This window comes from Chiloscyllium plagiosum, unplaced genomic scaffold (genome assembly GCF_037043375.1).
Source record: "Chiloscyllium plagiosum isolate Xiang-an unplaced genomic scaffold, Cpla_swu_hap1 HiC_scaffold_55, whole genome shotgun sequence".
Lineage (NCBI taxonomy): Eukaryota > Metazoa > Chordata > Chondrichthyes > Orectolobiformes > Hemiscylliidae > Chiloscyllium > Chiloscyllium plagiosum.
In genome coordinates, this window is record NW_028270194.1 from 108,217 (window position 1) to 130,991 (window position 22,775).

A 22,775-nucleotide genomic window follows, 5' to 3' on the forward strand; every position below is an offset into this window, starting at 1 on the left:
GAAAAAAAGGCACCCTGCTGGCCGTCAGCTGCAGCACGGAGACAGCTGGCTCTTTGCAGAGGGGGAAGGGCGTGTGCTGATGTGTCCTGAAAGCGGTGTCGCGTTTTCAGCTCATCTGTGTTGCTGTGGCCCGCGTGCTGGTGAATGCTAACTCTTTCCAAAAACGCAGCCGAGGCTCCTTCGAGCCGGAATTGAACCAGCGACCTAAGGATGACAGATTTGCGACACACTACAGTCCTCCGCTCTACCAGCTGAGCTATCGAAGGAGAGCCCAGCAGTGGCTCTCCCTTGCTGATACTTTGCCGCACTCCTCCACTAATGTGACGCCGTTGCCTCCCTGAAAATCTGTCACTCTGGGAGATCCTGAGCCAATGGCTGATCTCCACAGCTTCGGCCAGTGCTGGCATGAAGAAATCGTCTTGAGTGCTGATCCGAAACTGCCAGATTCTGCCGGTACAGTACCTGACTCGCAGCTTCATGTACATGTCAGGTTAGGGTTTGGGCGCAGCTTACCGACTGGTTCAAGTCGCCACCAAACACGTCCAGGACCTGCCCGCTGACCTCAGGCAGCTCACCCACCACCTGTATGATCCTTTCAAGGAGCTGACTTTCACCCGCAGGCGTTTGCCTTCGCTGCGCAGCTCGACTTTCTTCCTACGCTGCACCCTGAAACAGCAGGACCTGCCTGTCGCTCACGCTTGAAGCTTTTGATCTTTCGGGACCACTCTCAGGGAGGCGGCGTACGCAAACGGTAATCCGTCTGCTGCAGACCAGCTGAGTGAGTGGGTGCACTTGCAGTTTTAAAAGCAAGTGAAGAATGCGGGCATTGATCCCACTACCTCACGCATGCACTCTGCCATTTGAGCTAATCGCCCGGTCGGTGAACTGGCCATGTTTTGACTTCTTCCGCAGTGGATCCTGAGTAGCCACGCTCCAGGATGTGCAGAAAATCCTCTCATCCGTCGGACGGCTGAGACCAAACATTGCTGATGCCTGTCTCGCTGAAACAACCAACTTGTCGGAGGAGCAGCAGCGGCAGCTGGTGGACTCAGGCGAGGCGGAAGGCCACATGGACGAGGAAAGAAGTGCTGAGGAGATGGCAATTGCTGATTGGAGGTCGAAACGACTTCAACCTTGGCGCAGCCACCACGTGCGTGAGGTGACGTCGGGTGGCCCCGCCTGACTGATAGAAGACTTAATTTGGTTGCAGTGAGCACAAAGTGCTTTCATGCGTTTGTGTTGAAAAAAAGGCACCCTGCTGGCCGTCAGCTGCAGCACGGAGACAGCTGGCTCTTTGCAGAGGGGGAAGGGCGTGTGCTGATGTGTCCTGAAAGCGGTGTCGCGTTTTCAGCTCATCTGTGTTGCTGTGGCCCGCGTGCTGGTGAATGCTCACTCTTTCCAAAAACGCAGCCGAGGCTCCTTCGAGCCGGAATTGAACCAGCGACCTAAGGATGACAGATTTGCGACACACTACAGTCCTCCGCTCTACCAGCTGAGCTATCGAAGGAGAGCCCAGCAGTGGCTCTCCCTTGCTGATACTTTGCCGCACTCCTCCACTAATGTGACGCCGTTGCCTCCCTGAAAATCTGTCACTCTGGGAGATCCTGAGCCAATGGCTGATCTCCACAGCTTCGGCCAGTGCTGGCATGAAGAAATCGTCTTGAGTGCTGATCCGAAACTGCCAGATTCTGCCGGTACAGTACCTGACTCGCAGCTTCATGTACATGTCAGGTTAGGGTTTGGGCGCAGCTTACCGACTGGTTCAAGTTGCCTCCAAACACGTCCAGGACCTGCCCGCTGACCTCAGGCAGCTCACCCACCACCTGTATGATCCTTTCAAGGAGCTGACTTTCACCCGCAGGCGTTTGCCTTCGCTGCGCAGCTCGACTTTCTTCCTACGCTGCACCCTGAAACAGCAGGACCTGCCTGTCGCTCACGCTTGAAGCTTTTGATCTTTCGGGACCACTCTCAGGGAGGCGGCGTACGCAAACGGTAATCCGTCTGCTGCAGACCAGCTGAGTGAGTGGGTGCACTTGCAGTTTTAAAAGCAAGTGAAGAATGCGGGCATTGATCCCACTACCTCACGCATGCACTCTGCCATTTGAGCTAATCGCCCGGTCGGTGAACTGGCCATGTTTTGACTTCTTCCGCAGTGGATCCTGAGTAGCCACGCTCCAGGATGTGCAGAAAATCCTCTCATCCGTCGGACGGCTGAGACCAAACATTGCTGATGCCTGTCTCGCTGAAACAACCAACTTGTCGGAGGAGCAGCAGCGGCAGCTGGTGGACTCAGGCGAGGCGGAAGGCCACATGGACGAGGAAAGAAGTGCTGAGGAGATGGCAATTGCTGATTGGAGGTCGAAACGACTTCAACCTTGGCGCAGCCACCACGTGCGTGAGGTGACGTCGGGTGGCCCCGCCTGACTGATAGAAGACTTAATTTGGTTGCAGTGAGCACAAAGTGCTTTCATGCGTTTGTGTTGAAAAAAAGGCACCCTGCTGGCCGTCAGCTGCAGCACGGAGACAGCTGGCTCTTTGCAGAGGGGGAAGGGCGTGTGCTGATGTGTCCTGAAAGCGGTGTCGCGTTTTCAGCTCATCTGTGTTGCTGTGGCCCGCGTGCTGGTGAATGCTCACTCTTTCCAAAAACGCAGCCGAGGCTCCTTCGAGCCGGAATTGAACCAGCGACCTAAGGATGACAGATTTGCGACACACTACAGTCCTCCGCTCTACCAGCTGAGCTATCGAAGGAGAGCCCAGCAGTGGCTCTCCCTTGCTGATACTTTGCCGCACTCCTCCACTAATGTGACGCCGTTGCCTCCCTGAAAATCTGTCACTCTGGGAGATCCTGAGCCAATGGCTGATCTCCACAGCTTCGGCCAGTGCTGGCATGAAGAAATCGTCTTGAGTGCTGATCCGAAACTGCCAGATTCTGCCGGTACAGTACCTGACTCGCAGCTTCATGTACATGTCAGGTTAGGGTTTGGGCGCAGCTTACCGACTGGTTCAAGTCGCCTCCAAACACGTCCAGGACCTGCCCGCTGACCTCAGGCAGCTCACCCACCACCTGTATGATCCTTTCAAGGAGCTGACTTTCACCCGCAGGCGTTTGCCTTCGCTGCGCAGCTCGACTTTCTTCCTACGCTGCACCCTGAAACAGCAGGACCTGCCTGTCGCTCACGCTTGAAGCTTTTGATCTTTCGGGACCACTCTCAGGGAGGCGGCGTACGCAAACGGTAATCCGTCTGCTGCAGACCAGCTGAGTGAGTGGGTGCACTTGCAGTTTTAAAAGCAAGTGAAGAATGCGGGCATTGATCCCACTACCTCACGCATGCACTCTGCCATTTGAGCTAATCGCCCGGTCGGTGAACTGGCCATGTTTTGACTTCTTCCGCAGTGGATCCTGAGTAGCCACGCTCCAGGATGTGCAGAAAATCCTCTCATCCGTCGGACGGCTGAGACCAAACATTGCTGATGCCTGTCTCGCTGAAACAACCAACTTGTCGGAGGAGCAGCAGCGGCAGCTGGTGGACTCAGGCGAGGCGGAAGGCCACATGGACGAGGAAAGAAGTGCTGAGGAGATGGCAATTGCTGATTGGAGGTCGAAACGACTTCAACCTTGGCGCAGCCACCACGTGCGTGAGGTGACGTCGGGTGGCCCCGCCTGACTGATAGAAGACTTAATTTGGTTGCAGTGAGCACAAAGTGCTTTCATGCGTTTGTGTTGAAAAAAAGGCACCCTGCTGGCCGTCAGCTGCAGCACGGAGACAGCTGGCTCTTTGCAGAGGGGGAAGGGCGTGTGCTGATGTGTCCTGAAAGCGGTGTCGCGTTTTCAGCTCATCTGTGTTGCTGTGGCCCGCGTGCTGGTGAATGCTCACTCTTTCCAAAAACGCAGCCGAGGCTCCTTCGAGCCGGAATTGAACCAGCGACCTAAGGATGACAGATTTGCGACACACTACAGTCCTCCGCTCTACCAGCTGAGCTATCGAAGGAGAGCCCAGCAGTGGCTCTCCCTTGCTGATACTTTGCCGCACTCCTCCACTAATGTGACGCCGTTGCCTCCCTGAAAATCTGTCACTCTGGGAGATCCTGAGCCAATGGCTGATCTCCACAGCTTCGGCCAGTGCTGGCATGAAGAAATCGTCTTGAGTGCTGATCCGAAACTGCCAGATTCTGCCGGTACAGTACCTGACTCGCAGCTTCATGTACATGTCAGGTTAGGGTTTGGGCGCAGCTTACCGACTGGTTCAAGTTGCCTCCAAACACGTCCAGGACCTGCCCGCTGACCTCAGGCAGCTCACCCACCACCTGTATGATCCTTTCAAGGAGCTGACTTTCACCCGCAGGCGTTTGCCTTCGCTGCGCAGCTCGACTTTCTTCCTACGCTGCACCCTGAAACAGCAGGACCTGCCTGTCGCTCACGCTTGAAGCTTTTGATCTTTCGGGACCACTCTCAGGGAGGCGGCGTACGCAAACGGTAATCCGTCTGCTGCAGACCAGCTGAGTGAGTGGGTGCACTTGCAGTTTTAAAAGCAAGTGAAGAATGCGGGCATTGATCCCACTACCTCACGCATGCACTCTGCCATTTGAGCTAATCGCCCGGTCGGTGAACTGGCCATGTTTTGACTTCTTCCGCAGTGGATCCTGAGTAGCCACGCTCCAGGATGTGCAGAAAATCCTCTCATCCGTCGGACGGCTGAGACCAAACATTGCTGATGCCTGTCTCGCTGAAACAACCAACTTGTCGGAGGAGCAGCAGCGGCAGCTGGTGGACTCAGGCGAGGCGGAAGGCCACATGGACGAGGAAAGAAGTGCTGAGGAGATGGCAATTGCTGATTGGAGGTCGAAACGACTTCAACCTTGGCGCAGCCACCACGTGCGTGAGGTGACGTCGGGTGGCCCCGCCTGACTGATAGAAGACTTAATTTGGTTGCAGTGAGCACAAAGTGCTTTCATGCGTTTGTGTTGAAAAAAAGGCACCCTGCTGGCCGTCAGCTGCAGCACGGAGACAGCTGGCTCTTTGCAGAGGGGGAAGGGCGTGTGCTGATGTGTCCTGAAAGCGGTGTCGCGTTTTCAGCTCATCTGTGTTGCTGTGGCCCGCGTGCTGGTGAATGCTCACTCTTTCCAAAAACGCAGCCGAGGCTCCTTCGAGCCGGAATTGAACCAGCGACCTAAGGATGACAGATTTGCGACACACTACAGTCCTCCGCTCTACCAGCTGAGCTATCGAAGGAGAGCCCAGCAGTGGCTCTCCCTTGCTGATACTTTGCCGCACTCCTCCACTAATGTGACGCCGTTGCCTCCCTGAAAATCTGTCACTCTGGGAGATCCTGAGCCAATGGCTGATCTCCACAGCTTCGGCCAGTGCTGGCATGAAGAAATCGTCTTGAGTGCTGATCCGAAACTGCCAGATTCTGCCGGTACAGTACCTGACTCGCAGCTTCATGTACATGTCAGGTTAGGGTTTGGGCGCAGCTTACCGACTGGTTCAAGTCGCCTCCAAACACGTCCAGGACCTGCCCGCTGACCTCAGGCAGCTCACCCACCACCTGTATGATCCTTTCAAGGAGCTGACTTTCACCCGCAGGCGTTTGCCTTCGCTGCGCAGCTCGACTTTCTTCCTACGCTGCACCCTGAAACAGCAGGACCTGCCTGTCGCTCACGCTTGAAGCTTTTGATCTTTCGGGACCACTCTCAGGGAGGCGGCGTACGCAAACGGTAATCCGTCTGCTGCAGACCAGCTGAGTGAGTGGGTGCACTTGCAGTTTTAAAAGCAAGTGAAGAATGCGGGCATTGATCCCACTACCTCACGCATGCACTCTGCCATTTGAGCTAATCGCCCGGTCGGTGAACTGGCCATGTTTTGACTTCTTCCGCAGTGGATCCTGAGTAGCCACGCTCCAGGATGTGCAGAAAATCCTCTCATCCGTCGGACGGCTGAGACCAAACATTGCTGATGCCTGTCTCGCTGAAACAACCAACTTGTCGGAGGAGCAGCAGCGGCAGCTGGTGGACTCAGGCGAGGCGGAAGGCCACATGGACGAGGAAAGAAGTGCTGAGGAGATGGCAATTGCTGATTGGAGGTCGAAACGACTTCAACCTTGGCGCAGCCACCACGTGCGTGAGGTGACGTCGGGTGGCCCCGCCTGACTGATAGAAGACTTAATTTGGTTGCAGTGAGCACAAAGTGCTTTCATGCGTTTGTGTTGAAAAAAAGGCACCCTGCTGGCCGTCAGCTGCAGCACGGAGACAGCTGGCTCTTTGCAGAGGGGGAAGGGCGTGTGCTGATGTGTCCTGAAAGCGGTGTCGCGTTTTCAGCTCATCTGTGTTGCTGTGGCCCGCGTGCTGGTGAATGCTAACTCTTTCCAAAAACGCAGCCGAGGCTCCTTCGAGCCGGAATTGAACCAGCGACCTAAGGATGACAGATTTGCGACACACTACAGTCCTCCGCTCTACCAGCTGAGCTATCGAAGGAGAGCCCAGCAGTGGCTCTCCCTTGCTGATACTTTGCCGCACTCCTCCACTAATGTGACGCCGTTGCCTCCCTGAAAATCTGTCACTCTGGGAGATCCTGAGCCAATGGCTGATCTCCACAGCTTCGGCCAGTGCTGGCATGAAGAAATCGTCTTGAGTGCTGATCCGAAACTGCCAGATTCTGCCGGTACAGTACCTGACTCGCAGCTTCATGTACATGTCAGGTTAGGGTTTGGGCGCAGCTTACCGACTGGTTCAAGTCGCCACCAAACACGTCCAGGACCTGCCCGCTGACCTCAGGCAGCTCACCCACCACCTGTATGATCCTTTCAAGGAGCTGACTTTCACCCGCAGGCGTTTGCCTTCGCTGCGCAGCTCGACTTTCTTCCTACGCTGCACCCTGAAACAGCAGGACCTGCCTGTCGCTCACGCTTGAAGCTTTTGATCTTTCGGGACCACTCTCAGGGAGGCGGCGTACGCAAACGGTAATCCGTCTGCTGCAGACCAGCTGAGTGAGTGGGTGCACTTGCAGTTTTAAAAGCAAGTGAAGAATGCGGGCATTGATCCCACTACCTCACGCATGCACTCTGCCATTTGAGCTAATCGCCCGGTCGGTGAACTGGCCATGTTTTGACTTCTTCCGCAGTGGATCCTGAGTAGCCACGCTCCAGGATGTGCAGAAAATCCTCTCATCCGTCGGACGGCTGAGACCAAACATTGCTGATGCCTGTCTCGCTGAAACAACCAACTTGTCGGAGGAGCAGCAGCGGCAGCTGGTGGACTCAGGCGAGGCGGAAGGCCACATGGACGAGGAAAGAAGTGCTGAGGAGATGGCAATTGCTGATTGGAGGTCGAAACGACTTCAACCTTGGCGCAGCCACCACGTGCGTGAGGTGACGTCGGGTGGCCCCGCCTGACTGATAGAAGACTTAATTTGGTTGCAGTGAGCACAAAGTGCTTTCATGCGTTTGTGTTGAAAAAAAGGCACCCTGCTGGCCGTCAGCTGCAGCACGGAGACAGCTGGCTCTTTGCAGAGGGGGAAGGGCGTGTGCTGATGTGTCCTGAAAGCGGTGTCGCGTTTTCAGCTCATCTGTGTTGCTGTGGCCCGCGTGCTGGTGAATGCTCACTCTTTCCAAAAACGCAGCCGAGGCTCCTTCGAGCACGGAATTGAACCAGCGACCTAAGGATGACAGATTTGCGACACACTACAGTCCTCCGCTCTACCAGCTGAGCTATCGAAGGAGAGCCCAGCAGTGGCTCTCCCTTGCTGATACTTTGCCGCACTCCTCCACTAATGTGACGCCGTTGCCTCCCTGAAAATCTGTCACTCTGGGAGATCCTGAGCCAATGGCTGATCTCCACAGCTTCGGCCAGTGCTGGCATGAAGAAATCGTCTTGAGTGCTGATCCGAAACTGCCAGATTCTGCCGGTACAGTACCTGACTCGCAGCTTCATGTACATGTCAGGTTAGGGTTTGGGCGCAGCTTACCGACTGGTTCAAGTCGCCTCCAAACACGTCCAGGACCTGCCCGCTGACCTCAGGCAGCTCACCCACCACCTGTATGATCCTTTCAAGGAGCTGACTTTCACCCGCAGGCGTTTGCCTTCGCTGCGCAGCTCGACTTTCTTCCTACGCTGCACCCTGAAACAGCAGGACCTGCCTGTCGCTCACGCTTGAAGCTTTTGATCTTTCGGGACCACTCTCAGGGAGGCGGCGTACGCAAACGGTAATCCGTCTGCTGCAGACCAGCTGAGTGAGTGGGTGCACTTGCAGTTTTAAAAGCAAGTGAAGAATGCGGGCATTGATCCCACTACCTCACGCATGCACTCTGCCATTTGAGCTAATCGCCCGGTCGGTGAACTGGCCATGTTTTGACTTCTTCCGCAGTGGATCCTGAGTAGCCACGCTCCAGGATGTGCAGAAAATCCTCTCATCCGTCGGACGGCTGAGACCAAACATTGCTGATGCCTGTCTCGCTGAAACAACCAACTTGTCGGAGGAGCAGCAGCGGCAGCTGGTGGACTCAGGCGAGGCGGAAGGCCACATGGACGAGGAAAGAAGTGCTGAGGAGATGGCAATTGCTGATTGGAGGTCGAAACGACTTCAACCTTGGCGCAGCCACCACGTGCGTGAGGTGACGTCGGGTGGCCCCGCCTGACTGATAGAAGACTTAATTTGGTTGCAGTGAGCACAAAGTGCTTTCATGCGTTTGTGTTGAAAAAAAGGCACCCTGCTGGCCGTCAGCTGCAGCACGGAGACAGCTGGCTCTTTGCAGAGGGGGAAGGGCGTGTGCTGATGTGTCCTGAAAGCGGTGTCGCGTTTTCAGCTCATCTGTGTTGCTGTGGCCCGCGTGCTGGTGAATGCTCACTCTTTCCAAAAATGCAGCCGAGGCTCCTTCGAGCCTGAATTGAACCAGCGACCTAAGGATGACAGATTAGCGACACACTACTGTCCTCTGCTCTACCAGCTGAGCTATCGAAGGAGAGCCCAGCAGTGGCTCTCCCTTGCTGATACTTTGCCGCACTCCTCCACTAATGTGACGCCGTTGCCTCCCTGAAAATCTGTCACTCTGGGAGATCCTGAGCCAATGGCTGATCTCCACAGCTTCGGCCAGTGCTGGCATGAAGAAATCGTCTTGAGTGCTGATCCGAAACTGCCAGATTCTGCCGGTACAGTACCTGACTCGCAGCTTCATGTACATGTCAGGTTAGGGTTTGGGCGCAGCTTACCGACTGGTTCAAGTCGCCACCAAACACGTCCAGGACCTGCCCGCTGACCTCAGGCAGCTCACCCACCACCTGTATGATCCTTTCAAGGAGCTGACTTTCACCCGCAGGCGTTTGCCTTCGCTGCGCAGCTCGACTTTCTTCCTACGCTGCACCCTGAAACAGCAGGACCTGCCTGTCGCTCACGCTTGAAGCTTTTGATCTTTCGGGACCACTCTCAGGGAGGCGGCGTACGCAAACGGTAATCCGTCTGCTGCAGACCAGCTGAGTGAGTGGGTGCACTTGCAGTTTTAAAAGCAAGTGAAGAATGCGGGCATTGATCCCACTACCTCACGCATGCACTCTGCCATTTGAGCTAATCGCCCGGTCGGTGAACTGGCCATGCTTTGACTTCTTCCGCAGTGGATCCTGAGTAGCCACGCTCCAGGATGTGCAGAAAATCCTCTCATCCGTCGGACGGCTGAGACCAAACATTGCTGATGCCTGTCTCGCTGAAACAACCAACTTGTCGGAGGAGCAGCAGCGGCAGCTGGTGGACTCAGGCGAGGCGGAAGGCCACATGGACGAGGAAAGAAGTGCTGAGGAGATGGCAATTGCTGATTGGACTTCAACCTTGGCGCAGCCACCACGAGCGTGAGGTGACGTCGGGTGGCCCCGCCTGACTGATAGAAGACTTAATTTGGTTGCAGTGAGCACAAAGTGCTTTCATGCGTTTGTGTTGAAAAAAAGGCACCCTGCTGGCCGTCAGCTGCAGCACGGAGACAGCTGGCTCTTTGCAGAGGGGGAAGGGCGTGTGCTGATGTGTCCTGAAAGCGGTGTCGCGTTTTCAGCTCATCTGTGTTGCTGTGGCCCGCGTGCTGGTGAATGCTCACTCTTTCCAAAAACGCAGCCGAGGCTCCTTCGAGCCGGAATTGAACCAGCGACCTAAGGATGACAGATTTGCGACACACTACAGTCCTCCGCTCTACCAGCTGAGCTATCGAAGGAGAGCCCAGCAGTGGCTCTCCCTTGCTGATACTTTGCCGCACTCCTCCACTAATGTGACGCCGTTGCCTCCCTGAAAATCTGTCACTCTGGGAGATCCTGAGCCAATGGCTGATCTCCACAGCTTCGGCCAGTGCTGGCATGAAGAAATCGTCTTGAGTGCTGATCCGAAACTGCCAGATTCTGCCGGTACAGTACCTGACTCGCAGCTTCATGTACATGTCAGGTTAGGGTTTGGGCGCAGCTTACCGACTGGTTCAAGTCGCCACCAAACACGTCCAGGACCTGCCCGCTGACCTCAGGCAGCTCACCCACCACCTGTATGATCCTTTCAAGGAGCTGACTTTCACCCGCAGGCGTTTGCCTTCGCTGCGCAGCTCGACTTTCTTCCTACGCTGCACCCTGAAACAGCAGGACCTGCCTGTCGCTCACGCTTGAAGCTTTTGATCTTTCGGGACCACTCTCAGGGAGGCGGCGTACGCAAACGGTAATCCGTCTGCTGCAGACCAGCTGAGTGAGTGGGTGCACTTGCAGTTTTAAAAGCAAGTGAAGAATGCGGGCATTGATCCCACTACCTCACGCATGCACTCTGCCATTTGAGCTAATCGCCCGGTCGGTGAACTGGCCATGCTTTGACTTCTTCCGCAGTGGATCCTGAGTAGCCACGCTCCAGGATGTGCAGAAAATCCTCTCATCCGTCGGACGGCTGAGACCAAACATTGCTGATGCCTGTCTCGCTGAAACAACCAACTTGTCGGAGGAGCAGCAGCGGCAGCTGGTGGACTCAGGCGAGGCGGAAGGCCACATGGACGAGGAAAGAAGTGCTGAGGAGATGGCAATTGCTGATTGGAGGTCGAAACGACTTCAACCTTGGCGCAGCCACCACGAGCGTGAGGTGACGTCGGGTGGCCCCGCCTGACTGATAGAAGACTTAATTTGGTTGCAGTGAGCACAAAGTGCTTTCATGCGTTTGTGTTGAAAAAAAGGCACCCTGCTGGCCGTCAGCTGCAGCACGGAGACAGCTGGCTCTTTGCAGAGGGGGAAGGGCGTGTGCTGATGTGTCCTGAAAGCGGTGTCGCGTTTTCAGCTCATCTGTGTTGCTGTGGCCCGCGTGCTGGTGAATGCTCACTCTTTCCAAAAACGCAGCCGAGGCTCCTTCGAGCCGGAATTGAACCAGCGACCTAAGGATGACAGATTTGCGACACACTACAGTCCTCCGCTCTGCCAGCTGAGCTATCGAAGGAGAGCCCAGCAGTGGCTCTCCCTTGCTGATACTTTGCCGCACTCCTCCACTAATGTGACGCCGTTGCCTCCCTGAAAATCTGTCACTCTGGGAGATCCTGAGCCAATGGCTGATCTCCACAGCTTCGGCCAGTGCTGGCATGAAGAAATCGTCTTGAGTGCTGATCCGAAACTGCCAGATTCTGCCGGTACAGTACCTGACTCGCAGCTTCATGTACATGTCAGGTTAGGGTTTGGGCGCAGCTTACCGACTGGTTCAAGTTGCCTCCAAACACGTCCAGGACCTGCCCGCTGACCTCAGGCAGCTCACCCACCACCTGTATGATCCTTTCAAGGAGCTGACTTTCACCCGCAGGCGTTTGCCTTCGCTGCGCAGCTCGACTTTCTTCCTACGCTGCACCCTGAAACAGCAGGACCTGCCTGTCGCTCACGCTTGAAGCTTTTGATCTTTCGGGACCACTCTCAGGGAGGCGGCGTACGCAAACGGTAATCCGTCTGCTGCAGACCAGCTGAGTGAGTGGGTGCACTTGCAGTTTTAAAAGCAAGTGAAGAATGCGGGCATTGATCCCACTACCTCACGCATGCACTCTGCCATTTGAGCTAATCGCCCGGTCGGTGAACTGGCCATGCTTTGACTTCTTCCGCAGTGGATCCTGAGTAGCCACGCTCCAGGATGTGCAGAAAATCCTCTCATCCGTCGGACGGCTGAGACCAAACATTGCTGATGCCTGTCTCGCTGAAACAACCAACTTGTCGGAGGAGCAGCAGCGGCAGCTGGTGGACTCAGGCGAGGCGGAAGGCCACATGGACGAGGAAAGAAGTGCTGAGGAGATGGCAATTGCTGATTGGAGGTCGAAACGACTTCAACCTTGGCGCAGCCACCACGAGCGTGAGGTGACGTCGGGTGGCCCCGCCTGACTGATAGAAGACTTAATTTGGTTGCAGTGAGCACAAAGTGCTTTCATGCGTTTGTGTTGAAAAAAAGGCACCCTGCTGGCCGTCAGCTGCAGCACGGAGACAGCTGGCTCTTTGCAGAGGGGGAAGGGCGTGTGCTGATGTGTCCTGAAAGCGGTGTCGCGTTTTCAGCTCATCTGTGTTGCTGTGGCCCGCGTGCTGGTGAATGCTCACTCTTTCCAAAAACGCAGCCGAGGCTCCTTCGAGCCGGAATTGAACCAGCGACCTAAGGATGACAGATTTGCGACACACTACAGTCCTCCGCTCTGCCAGCTGAGCTATCGAAGGAGAGCCCAGCAGTGGCTCTCCCTTGCTGATACTTTGCCGCACTCCTCCACTAATGTGACGCCGTTGCCTCCCTGAAAATCTGTCACTCTGGGAGATCCTGAGCCAATGGCTGATCTCCACAGCTTCGGCCAGTGCTGGCATGAAGAAATCGTCTTGAGTGCTGATCCGAAACTGCCAGATTCTGCCGGTACAGTACCTGACTCGCAGCTTCATGTACATGTCAGGTTAGGGTTTGGGCGCAGCTTACCGACTGGTTCAAGTTGCCTCCAAACACGTCCAGGACCTGCCCGCTGACCTCAGGCAGCTCACCCACCACCTGTATGATCCTTTCAAGGAGCTGACTTTCACCCGCAGGCGTTTGCCTTCGCTGCGCAGCTCGACTTTCTTCCTACGCTGCACCCTGAAACAGCAGGACCTGCCTGTCGCTCACGCTTGAAGCTTTTGATCTTTCGGGACCACTCTCAGGGAGGCGGCGTACGCAAACGGTAATCCGTCTGCTGCAGACCAGCTGAGTGAGTGGGTGCACTTGCAGTTTTAAAAGCAAGTGAAGAATGCGGGCATTGATCCCACTACCTCACGCATGCACTCTGCCATTTGAGCTAATCGCCCGGTCGGTGAACTGGCCATGTTTTGACTTCTTCCGCAGTGGATCCTGAGTAGCCACGCTCCAGGATGTGCAGAAAATCCTCTCATCCGTCGGACGGCTGAGACCAAACATTGCTGATGCCTGTCTCGCTGAAACAACCAACTTGTCGGAGGAGCAGCAGCGGCAGCTGGTGGACTCAGGCGAGGCGGAAGGCCACATGGACGAGGAAAGAAGTGCTGAGGAGATGGCAATTGCTGATTGGAGGTCGAAACGACTTCAACCTTGGCGCAGCCACCACGTGCGTGAGGTGACGTCGGGTGGCCCCGCCTGACTGATAGAAGACTTAATTTGGTTGCAGTGAGCACAAAGTGCTTTCATGCGTTTGTGTTGAAAAAAAGGCACCCTGCTGGCCGTCAGCTGCAGCACGGAGACAGCTGGCTCTTTGCAGAGGGGGAAGGGCGTGTGCTGATGTGTCCTGAAAGCGGTGTCGCGTTTTCAGCTCATCTGTGTTGCTGTGGCCCGCGTGCTGGTGAATGCTCACTCTTTCCAAAAACGCAGCCGAGGCTCCTTCGAGCCGGAATTGAACCAGCGACCTAAGGATGACAGATTTGCGACACACTACAGTCCTCCGCTCTACCAGCTGAGCTATCGAAGGAGAGCCCAGCAGTGGCTCTCCCTTGCTGATACTTTGCCGCACTCCTCCACTAATGTGACGCCGTTGCCTCCCTGAAAATCTGTCACTCTGGGAGATCCTGAGCCAATGGCTGATCTCCACAGCTTCGGCCAGTGCTGGCATGAAGAAATCGTCTTGAGTGCTGATCCGAAACTGCCAGATTCTGCCGGTACAGTACCTGACTCGCAGCTTCATGTACATGTCAGGTTAGGGTTTGGGCGCAGCTTACCGACTGGTTCAAGTTGCCTCCAAACACGTCCAGGACCTGCCCGCTGACCTCAGGCAGCTCACCCACCACCTGTATGATCCTTTCAAGGAGCTGACTTTCACCCGCAGGCGTTTGCCTTCGCTGCGCAGCTCGACTTTCTTCCTACGCTGCACCCTGAAACAGCAGGACCTGCCTGTCGCTCACGCTTGAAGCTTTTGATCTTTCGGGACCACTCTCAGGGAGGCGGCGTACGCAAACGGTAATCCGTCTGCTGCAGACCAGCTGAGTGAGTGGGTGCACTTGCAGTTTTAAAAGCAAGTGAAGAATGCGGGCATTGATCCCACTACCTCACGCATGCACTCTGCCATTTGAGCTAATCGCCCGGTCGGTGAACTGGCCATGTTTTGACTTCTTCCGCAGTGGATCCTGAGTAGCCACGCTCCAGGATGTGCAGAAAATCCTCTCATCCGTCGGACGGCTGAGACCAAACATTGCTGATGCCTGTCTCGCTGAAACAACCAACTTGTCGGAGGAGCAGCAGCGGCAGCTGGTGGACTCAGGCGAGGCGGAAGGCCACATGGACGAGGAAAGAAGTGCTGAGGAGATGGCAATTGCTGATTGGAGGTCGAAACGACTTCAACCTTGGCGCAGCCACCACGTGCGTGAGGTGACGTCGGGTGGCCCCGCCTGACTGATAGAAGACTTAATTTGGTTGCAGTGAGCACAAAGTGCTTTCATGCGTTTGTGTTGAAAAAAAGGCACCCTGCTGGCCGTCAGCTGCAGCACGGAGACAGCTGGCTCTTTGCAGAGGGGGAAGGGCGTGTGCTGATGTGTCCTGAAAGCGGTGTCGCGTTTTCAGCTCATCTGTGTTGCTGTGGCCCGCGTGCTGGTGAATGCTCACTCTTTCCAAAAACGCAGCCGAGGCTCCTTCGAGCCGGAATTGAACCAGCGACCTAAGGATGACAGATTTGCGACACACTACAGTCCTCCGCTCTACCAGCTGAGCTATCGAAGGAGAGCCCAGCAGTGGCTCTCCCTTGCTGATACTTTGCCGCACTCCTCCACTAATGTGACGCCGTTGCCTCCCTGAAAATCTGTCACTCTGGGAGATCCTGAGCCAATGGCTGATCTCCACAGCTTCGGCCAGTGCTGGCATGAAGAAATCGTCTTGAGTGCTGATCCGAAACTGCCAGATTCTGCCGGTACAGTACCTGACTCGCAGCTTCATGTACATGTCAGGTTAGGGTTTGGGCGCAGCTTACCGACTGGTTCAAGTTGCCTCCAAACACGTCCAGGACCTGCCCGCTGACCTCAGGCAGCTCACCCACCACCTGTATGATCCTTTCAAGGAGCTGACTTTCACCCGCAGGCGTTTGCCTTCGCTGCGCAGCTCGACTTTCTTCCTACGCTGCACCCTGAAACAGCAGGACCTGCCTGTCGCTCACGCTTGAAGCTTTTGATCTTTCGGGACCACTCTCAGGGAGGCGGCGTACGCAAACGGTAATCCGTCTGCTGCAGACCAGCTGAGTGAGTGGGTGCACTTGCAGTTTTAAAAGCAAGTGAAGAATGCGGGCATTGATCCCACTACCTCACGCATGCACTCTGCCATTTGAGCTAATCGCCCGGTCGGTGAACTGGCCATGCTTTGACTTCTTCCGCAGTGGATCCTGAGTAGCCACGCTCCAGGATGTGCAGAAAATCCTCTCATCCGTCGGACGGCTGAGACCAAACATTGCTGATGCCTGTCTCGCTGAAACAACCAACTTGTCGGAGGAGCAGCAGCGGCAGCTGGTGGACTCAGGCGAGGCGGAAGGCCACATGGACGAGGAAAGAAGTGCTGAGGAGATGGCAATTGCTGATTGGAGGTCGAAACGACTTCAACCTTGGCGCAGCCACCACGAGCGTGAGGTGACGTCGGGTGGCCCCGCCTGACTGATAGAAGACTTAATTTGGTTGCAGTGAGCACAAAGTGCTTTCATGCGTTTGTGTTGAAAAAAAGGCACCCTGCTGGCCGTCAGCTGCAGCACGGAGACAGCTGGCTCTTTGCAGAGGGGGAAGGGCGTGTGCTGATGTGTCCTGAAAGCGGTGTCGCGTTTTCAGCTCATCTGTGTTGCTGTGGCCCGCGTGCTGGTGAATGCTCACTCTTTCCAAAAACGCAGCCGAGGCTCCTTCGAGCCGGAATTGAACCAGCGACCTAAGGATGACAGATTTGCGACACACTACAGTCCTCCGCTCTGCCAGCTGAGCTATCGAAGGAGAGCCCAGCAGTGGCTCTCCCTTGCTGATACTTTGCCGCACTCCTCCACTAATGTGACGCCGTTGCCTCCCTGAAAATCTGTCACTCTGGGAGATCCTGAGCCAATGGCTGATCTCCACAGCTTCGGCCAGTGCTGGCATGAAGAAATCGTCTTGAGTGCTGATCCGAAACTGCCAGATTCTGCCGGTACAGTACCTGACTCGCAGCTTCATGTACATGTCAGGTTAGGGTTTGGGCGCAGCTTACCGACTGGTTCAAGTTGCCTCCAAACACGTCCAGGACCTGCCCGCTGACCTCAGGCAGCTCACCCACCACCTGTATGATCCTTTCAAGGAGCTGACTTTCACCCGCAGGCGTTTGCCTTCGCTGCGCAGCTCGACTTTCTTCCTACGCTGCATCCTGAAACAGCAGGACCTGCCTGTCGCTCACGCTTGAAGCTTTTGATCTTTCGGGACCACTCTCAGGGAGGCGGCGTACGCAAACGGTAATCCGTCTGCTGCAGACCAGCTGAGTGAGTGGGTGCACTTGCAGTTTTAAAAGCAAGTGAAGAATGCGGGCATTGATCCCACTACCTCACGCATGCACTCTGCCATTTGAGCTAATCGCCCGGTCGGTGAACTGGCCATGCTTTGACTTCTTCCGCAGTGGATCCTGAGTAGCCACGCTCCAGGATGTGCAGAAAATCCTCTCATCCGTCGGACGGCTGAGACCAAACATTGCTGATGCCTGTCTCGCTGAAACAACCAACTTGTCGGAGGAGCAGCAGCGGCAGCTGGTGGACTCAGGCGAGGCGGAAGGCCACATGGACGAGGAAAGAAGTGCTGAGGAGATGGCAATTGCTGATTGGAGGTCGAAACGACTTCAACCTTGGCGCAGCCACCACGAGCGTGAGGTGACGTCGGGTGGCCCCGCCTGACTGATAGAAGACTTAATTTGGTTGCAGTGAGCACAAAGTGCTTTCATGCGTTTGTGTTGAAAAAAAGGCACCCTGCTGGCCGTCAGCTGCAGCACGGAGACAGCTGGCTCTTTGCAGAGGGGGAAGGGCGTGTGCTGATGTGTCCTGAAAGCGGTGTCGCGTTTTCAGCTCATCTGTGTTGCTGTGGCCCGCGTGCTGGTGAATGCTCACTCTTTCCAAAAACGCAGCCGAGGCTCCTTCGAGCCGGAATTGAACCAGCGACCTAAGGATGACAGATTTGCGACACACTACAGTCCTCCGCTCTGCCAGCTGAGCTATCGAAGGAGAGCCCAGCAGTGGCTCTCCCTTGCTGATACTTTGCCGCACTCCTCCACTAATGTGACGCCGTTGCCTCCCTGAAAATCTGTCACTCTGGGAGATCCTGAGCCAATGGCTGATCTCCACAGCTTCGGCCAGTGCTGGCATGAAGAAATCGTCTTGAGTGCTGATCCGAAACTGCCAGATTCTGCCGGTACAGTACCTGACTCGCAGCTTCATGTACATGTCAGGTTAGGGTTTGGGCGCAGCTTACCGACTGGTTCAAGTTGCCTCCAAACACGTCCAGGACCTGCCCGCTGACCTCAGGCAGCTCACCCACCACCTGTATGATCCTTTCAAGGAGCTGACTTTCACCCGCAGGCGTTTGCCTTCGCTGCGCAGCTCGACTTTCTTCCTACGCTGCACCCTGAAACAGCAGGACCTGCCTGTCGCTCACGCTTGAAGCTTTTGATCTTTCGGGACCACTCTCAGGGAGGCGGCGTACGCAAACGGTAATCCGTCTGCTGCAGACCAGCTGAGTGAGTGGGTGCACTTGCAGTTTTAAAAGCAAGTGAAGAATGCGGGCATTGATCCCACTACCTCACGCATGCACTCTGCCATTTGAGCTAATCGCCCGGTCGGTGAACTGGCCATGTTTTGACTTCTTCCGCAGTGGATCCTGAGTAGCCACGCTCCAGGATGTGCAGAAAATCCTCTCATCCGTCGGACGGCTGAGACCAAACATTGCTGATGCCTGTCTCGCTGAAACAACCAACTTGTCGGAGGAGCAGCAGCGGCAGCTGGTGGACTCAGGCGAGGCGGAAGGCCACATGGACGAGGAAAGAAGTGCTGAGGAGATGGCAATTGCTGATTGGAGGTCGAAACGACTTCAACCTTGGCGCAGCCACCACGTGCGTGAGGTGACGTCGGGTGGCCCCGCCTGACTGATAGAAGACTTAATTTGGTTGCAGTGAGCACAAAGTGCTTTCATGCGTTTGTGTTGAAAAAAAGGCACCCTGCTGGCCGTCAGCTGCAGCACGGAGACAGCTGGCTCTTTGCAGAGGGGGAAGGGCGTGTGCTGATGTGTCCTGAAAGCGGTGTCGCGTTTTCAGCTCATCTGTGTTGCTGTGGCCCGCGTGCTGGTGAATGCTCACTCTTTCCAAAAACGCAGCCGAGGCTCCTTCGAGCCGGAATTGAACCAGCGACCTAAGGATGACAGATTTGCGACACACTACAGTCCTCCGCTCTACCAGCTGAGCTATCGAAGGAGAGCCCAGCAGTGGCTCTCCCTTGCTGATACTTTGCCGCACTCCTCCACTAATGTGACGCCGTTGCCTCCCTGAAAATCTGTCACTCTGGGAGATCCTGAGCCAATGGCTGATCTCCACAGCTTCGGCCAGTGCTGGCATGAAGAAATCGTCTTGAGTGCTGATCCGAAACTGCCAGATTCTGCCGGTACAGTACCTGACTCGCAGCTTCATGTACATGTCAGGTTAGGGTTTGGGCGCAGCTTACCGACTGGTTCAAGTCGCCACCAAACACGTCCAGGACCTGCCCGCTGACCTCAGGCAGCTCACCCACCACCTGTATGATCCTTTCAAGGAGCTGACTTTCACCCGCAGGCGTTTGCCTTCGCTGCGCAGCTCGACTTTCTTCCTACGCTGCACCCTGAAACAGCAGGACCTGCCTGTCGCTCACGCTTGAAGCTTTTGATCTTTCGGGACCACTCTCAGGGAGGCGGCGTACGCAAACGGTAATCCGTCTGCTGCAGACCAGCTGAGTGAGTGGGTGCACTTGCAGTTTTAAAAGCAAGTGAAGAATGCGGGCATTGATCCCACTACCTCACGCATGCACTCTGCCATTTGAGCTAATCGCCCGGTCGGTGAACTGGCCATGTTTTGACTTCTTCCGCAGTGGATCCTGAGTAGCCACGCTCCAGGATGTGCAGAAAATCCTCTCATCCGTCGGACGGCTGAGACCAAACATTGCTGATGCCTGTCTCGCTGAAACAACCAACTTGTCGGAGGAGCAGCAGCGGCAGCTGGTGGACTCAGGCGAGGCGGAAGGCCACATGGACGAGGAAAGAAGTGCTGAGGAGATGGCAATTGCTGATTGGAGGTCGAAACGACTTCAACCTTGGCGCAGCCACCACGTGCGTGAGGTGACGTCGGGTGGCCCCGCCTGACTGATAGAAGACTTAATTTGGTTGCAGTGAGCACAAAGTGCTTTCATGCGTTTGTGTTGAAAAAAAGGCACCCTGCTGGCCGTCAGCTGCAGCACGGAGACAGCTGGCTCTTTGCAGAGGGGGAAGGGCGTGTGCTGATGTGTCCTGAAAGCGGTGTCGCGTTTTCAGCTCATCTGTGTTGCTGTGGCCCGCGTGCTGGTGAATGCTCACTCTTTCCAAAAACGCAGCCGAGGCACCTTCGAGCCGGAATTGAACCAGCGACCTAAGGATGACAGATTTGCGACACACTACAGTCCTCCGCTCTACCAGCTGAGCTATCGAAGGAGAGCCCAGCAGTGGCTCTCCCTTGCTGATACTTTGCCGCACTCCTCCACTAATGTGACGCCGTTGCCTCCCTGAAAATCTGTCACTCTGGGAGATCCTGAGCCAATGGCTGATCTCCACAGCTTCGGCCAGTGCTGGCATGAAGAAATCGTCTTGAGTGCTGATCCGAAACTGCCAGATTCTGCCGGTACAGTACCTGACTCGCAGCTTCATGTACATGTCAGGTTAGGGTTTGGGCGCAGCTTACCGACTGGTTCAAGTTGCCTCCAAACACGTCCAGGACCTGCCCGCTGACCTCAGGCAGCTCACCCACCACCTGTATGATCCTTTCAAGGAGCTGACTTTCACCCGCAGGCGTTTGCCTTCGCTGCGCAGCTCGACTTTCTTCCTACGCTGCACCCTGAAACAGCAGGACCTGCCTGTCGCTCACGCTTGAAGCTTTTGATCTTTCGGGACCACTCTCAGGGAGGCGGCGTACGCAAACGGTAATCCGTCTGCTGCAGACCAGCTGAGTGAGTGGGTGCACTTGCAGTTTTAAAAGCAAGTGAAGAATGCGGGCATTGATCCCACTACCTCACGCATGCACTCTGCCATTTGAGCTAATCGCCCGGTCGGTGAACTGGCCATGTTTTGACTTCTTCCGCAGTGGATCCTGAGTAGCCACGCTCCAGGATGTGCAGAAAATCCTCTCATCCGTCGGACGGCTGAGACCAAACATTGCTGATGCCTGTCTCGCTGAAACAACCAACTTGTCGGAGGAGCAGCAGCGGCAGCTGGTGGACTCAGGCGAGGCGGAAGGCCACATGGACGAGGAAAGAAGTGCTGAGGAGATGGCAATTGCTGATTGGAGGTCGAAACGACTTCAACCTTGGCGCAGCCACCACGTGCGTGAGGTGACGTCGGGTGGCCCCGCCTGACTGATAGAAGACTTAATTTGGTTGCAGTGAGCACAAAGTGCTTTCATGCGTTTGTGTTGAAAAAAAGGCACCCTGCTGGCCGTCAGCTGCAGCACGGAGACAGCTGGCTCTTTGCAGAGGGGGAAGGGCGTGTGCTGATGTGTCCTGAAAGCGGTGTCGCGTTTTCAGCTCATCTGTGTTGCTGTGGCCCGCGTGCTGGTGAATGCTCACTCTTTCCAAAAACGCAGCCGAGGCTCCTTCGAGCCTGAATTGAACCAGCGACCTAAGGATGACAGATTTGCGACACACTACAGTCCTCCGCTCTACCAGCTGAGCTATCGAAGGAGAGCCCAGCAGTGGCTCTCCCTTGCTGATACTTTGCCGCACTCCTCCACTAATGTGACGCCGTTGCCTCCCTGAAAATCTGTCACTCTGGGAGATCCTGAGCCAATGGCTGATCTCCACAGCTTCGGCCAGTGCTGGCATGAAGAAATCGTCTTGAGTGCTGATCCGAAACTGCCAGATTCTGCCGGTACAGTACCTGACTCGCAGCTTCATGTACATGTCAGGTTAGGGTTTGGGCGCAGCTTACCGACTGGTTCAAGTCGCCACCAAACACGTCCAGGACCTGCCCGCTGACCTCAGGCAGCTCACCCACCACCTGTATGATCCTTTCAAGGAGCTGACTTTCACCCGCAGGCGTTTGCCTTCGCTGCGCAGCTCGACTTTCTTCCTACGCTGCACCCTGAAACAGCAGGACCTGCCTGTCGCTCACGCTTGAAGCTTTTGATCTTTCGGGACCACTCTCAGGGAGGCGGCGTACGCAAACGGTAATCCGTCTGCTGCAGACCAGCTGAGTGAGTGGGTGCACTTGCAGTTTTAAAAGCAAGTGAAGAATGCGGGCATTGATCCCACTACCTCACGCATGCACTCTGCCATTTGAGCTAATCGCCCGGTCGGTGAACTGGCCATGTTTTGACTTCTTCCGCAGTGGATCCTGAGTAGCCACGCTCCAGGATGTGCAGAAAATCCTCTCATCCGTCGGACGGCTGAGACCAAACATTGCTGATGCCTGTCTCGCTGAAACAACCAACTTGTCGGAGGAGCAGCAGCGGCAGCTGGTGGACTCAGGCGAGGCGGAAGGCCACATGGACGAGGAAAGAAGTGCTGAGGAGATGGCAATTGCTGATTGGAGGTCGAAACGACTTCAACCTTGGCGCAGCCACCACGAGCGTGAGGTGACGTCGGGTGGCCCCGCCTGACTGATAGAAGACTTAATTTGGTTGCAGTGAGCACAAAGTGCTTTCATGCGTTTGTGTTGAAAAAAAGGCACCCTGCTGGCCGTCAGCTGCAGCACGGAGACAGCTGGCTCTTTGCAGAGGGGGAAGGGCGTGTGCTGATGTGTCCTGAAAGCGGTGTCGCGTTTTCAGCTCATCTGTGTTGCTGTGGCCCGCGTGCTGGTGAATGCTCACTCTTTCCAAAAACGCAGCCGAGGCTCCTTCGAGCCGGAATTGAACCAGCGACCTAAGGATGACAGATTTGCGACACACTACAGTCCTCCGCTCTGCCAGCTGAGCTATCGAAGGAGAGCCCAGCAGTGGCTCTCCCTTGCTGATACTTTGCCGCACTCCTCCACTAATGTGACGCCGTTGCCTCCCTGAAAATCTGTCACTCTGGGAGATCCTGAGCCAATGGCTGATCTCCACAGCTTCGGCCAGTGCTGGCATGAAGAAATCGTCTTGAGTGCTGATCCGAAACTGCCAGATT

General features: G+C 55.7%; 10 non-coding genes across 10 annotated transcripts; all 10 read right to left on the reverse strand.

Annotated features, from left to right (window-relative positions):
* Positions 1-176: 176 nt before the first annotated feature.
* Positions 177-266, reverse strand: trnay-gua (transfer RNA tyrosine (anticodon GUA)). The gene is given in 2 exon segments: positions 177-212; positions 230-266. It is a non-coding gene; the product is annotated as a tRNA-Tyr (tRNA).
* A 1,151-nt stretch (positions 267-1,417) lies between these two features.
* On the reverse strand, positions 1,418-1,507 carry trnay-gua (transfer RNA tyrosine (anticodon GUA)). The gene is given in 2 exon segments: positions 1,418-1,453; positions 1,471-1,507. It is a non-coding gene; the product is annotated as a tRNA-Tyr (tRNA).
* Positions 1,508-2,658: 1,151 nt separating this feature from the next.
* trnay-gua (transfer RNA tyrosine (anticodon GUA)) lies at positions 2,659-2,748 on the reverse strand. Its single transcript is given in 2 exon segments — positions 2,659-2,694; positions 2,712-2,748. It is a non-coding gene; the product is annotated as a tRNA-Tyr (tRNA).
* A 1,151-nt stretch (positions 2,749-3,899) lies between these two features.
* Positions 3,900-3,989, reverse strand: trnay-gua (transfer RNA tyrosine (anticodon GUA)). Its single transcript is given in 2 exon segments — positions 3,900-3,935; positions 3,953-3,989. It is a non-coding gene; the product is annotated as a tRNA-Tyr (tRNA).
* Positions 3,990-5,140: 1,151 nt separating this feature from the next.
* Positions 5,141-5,230, reverse strand: trnay-gua (transfer RNA tyrosine (anticodon GUA)). The gene is given in 2 exon segments: positions 5,141-5,176; positions 5,194-5,230. It is a non-coding gene; the product is annotated as a tRNA-Tyr (tRNA).
* Positions 5,231-6,381: 1,151 nt separating this feature from the next.
* trnay-gua (transfer RNA tyrosine (anticodon GUA)) lies at positions 6,382-6,471 on the reverse strand. Its single transcript is given in 2 exon segments — positions 6,382-6,417; positions 6,435-6,471. It is a non-coding gene; the product is annotated as a tRNA-Tyr (tRNA).
* A 3,623-nt stretch (positions 6,472-10,094) lies between these two features.
* Positions 10,095-10,184, reverse strand: trnay-gua (transfer RNA tyrosine (anticodon GUA)). Its single transcript is given in 2 exon segments — positions 10,095-10,130; positions 10,148-10,184. It is a non-coding gene; the product is annotated as a tRNA-Tyr (tRNA).
* Positions 10,185-13,817: 3,633 nt separating this feature from the next.
* Positions 13,818-13,907, reverse strand: trnay-gua (transfer RNA tyrosine (anticodon GUA)). The gene is given in 2 exon segments: positions 13,818-13,853; positions 13,871-13,907. It is a non-coding gene; the product is annotated as a tRNA-Tyr (tRNA).
* Positions 13,908-15,058: 1,151 nt separating this feature from the next.
* Positions 15,059-15,148, reverse strand: trnay-gua (transfer RNA tyrosine (anticodon GUA)). The gene is given in 2 exon segments: positions 15,059-15,094; positions 15,112-15,148. It is a non-coding gene; the product is annotated as a tRNA-Tyr (tRNA).
* A 3,633-nt stretch (positions 15,149-18,781) lies between these two features.
* trnay-gua (transfer RNA tyrosine (anticodon GUA)) lies at positions 18,782-18,871 on the reverse strand. Its single transcript is given in 2 exon segments — positions 18,782-18,817; positions 18,835-18,871. It is a non-coding gene; the product is annotated as a tRNA-Tyr (tRNA).
* Positions 18,872-22,775: the final 3,904 nt, after the last annotated feature.